Genomic DNA, 1735 nt, shown 5'->3' with positions numbered 1-1735 from the left:
TTTTTGCATAAATCTGGCTATCAGTATTTTGGGAACTGAGTCAAGAAAGGGGACTGGAGGTCTTAATAGTCAGAATCCTGACTTCACCTGAATCCCTGTTTTCATCATGGCATCTTAGAGGGAGGGCTGTTGTCTGTGCTTGGTTTAAATGTCCCTTTTCCCACTGGGGTGGAGGAATCCGGGAACTAACTGCTTCTTCTAGAAATGTTCAGTCTTTCCATTTTCAACTCTACATCCAAACTCTCCCTTTCAGAGAGATGTAGTACCTTTCAATCCCGAGCCATTTGGGATATGAAGTTTAAATAGCTTTCTTGGTTCTTTGGATTTCTCTGATATATTACGTCAGTTATTACTTTTTATTCGTTTTCTAGATTCCACATTTTGTACATGTGTATGCATGTAGGCACATTGCCTTGCCTCTTGTAGCCTCTCAAGTTTCCTTTGATTTAAGGAATTTGACTGTTAGGGGCTTGGAGAGATGGCTCAGCAGTTAAGAGCACTGGCTGCTCTTGCAGTGGTTCTGGGTTTGGTTCCTAGAATCCACATGGTGATACAGAAATATTTGGGTGTCTTTGAGAGTGATGGAGCCTCTCTCGGCTCTGTTGTGCTTAGCTTGAGGAGCTAGGCTCTCGGAAACTCAAAGGCCACCAAAGCCACTTTAAACCATAGGCTTTCGAGTACTTCTCTGGGAATTTGAAGAATTAAATTCACAGACCACAGAAGATGAGTTTTAGAAAAGAGCATCAGACTCTGCACCGTGCGGGTGTCACACCCATGTGCGGGCAGCAGTGTGGGCCAAGATGACATACTATGTCGAGGAGCAGTGCAACGAGCTGGATGCTCTGGAGTCCCCAACTCCTTCACAGAACTTTCAGAAAATCCATCCAGCTTCTTTATTACTGTGAAATCCGAGGCTGGAGAAAATGATGAAACTGTCCAGACTACCCTCAAGTTTACATACAGTAAAAAATATCCAGACGAATCTCCCCTTTATGAAATATTTTCCCAAGAAAATCTAGAAGATAATGATGTCTCAGACATTTTAGAACTACTGGCTTTGCAGGCTGAGGAGAACCTTGGCATGGTGATGAGCTTTAGTCACAGCTGTGCAGGAAAAATTGAACGAAATAGTAGATCACATAAAAACTAGAAGAGAGGAAGAAAAGAAACAAAAAGAAAAGCTGAAGAAGCAGAAAAGAAATTGTTCCATAGCACTCCTGTTACAATTGAGAATTTCCTAAGTTGGAAGGCCAACTTTGATGCAGAACTCCTAGAAATCAAAAACGGATGAAAGAAGAAGAGAAAGTCGGGAAAATAAAGTTGGAAACAGCTGTTTGAAAAAGATAATCTTGACATATCTGATATCCAGTTCTTGGAGGACGCTGGAAATAATGTGGAGTTTGATGAGTCCTTGTTCCAGGAAATGGATAACTTGGAGCTGGAGGATGGTGAGGACCATCCAGACTACAACCCTACTGACCAGGTAAGCAACTCCTCAGATTAGTGGACTGTCCCTGTCTCCAGAGACACTTGACTGCCACAGCATCTGTGGCTATGCTGAGAGGGTTTAGATTTTCCTTCCTTTTTTCGAGAAAAACCCATATTTTTCAGGAGAATATTCTTCTGATAGGTTTCATCATTGAACTTAGTAAACCTACCTTAAAATTTCAAATAGCAAATGTTCACTTCCTCTTATTGATGGGTGTGTTAGACATTTAAAATCATCTAGCGTTAG

At 41.6% G+C, this 1735-nt stretch overlaps 1 pseudogene; it reads left to right on the top strand.

The window, feature by feature from the left end:
- The first annotated feature begins 800 nt into the window (after positions 1–800).
- LOC103734846 lies at positions 801–1504 on the top strand (annotated as a pseudogene).
- The last annotated feature ends 231 nt before the right edge of the window (positions 1505–1735 follow it).

The sequence above is a fragment of the Nannospalax galili genome, unplaced genomic scaffold (genome assembly GCF_000622305.1).
Source record: "Nannospalax galili isolate Female #2095 unplaced genomic scaffold, S.galili_v1.0 scaffold75, whole genome shotgun sequence".
Lineage (NCBI taxonomy): Eukaryota > Metazoa > Chordata > Mammalia > Rodentia > Spalacidae > Nannospalax > Nannospalax galili.
Note: the sequence above shows the minus strand (reverse complement) of the source record. Positions and strands in the feature narration are given on the sequence as shown.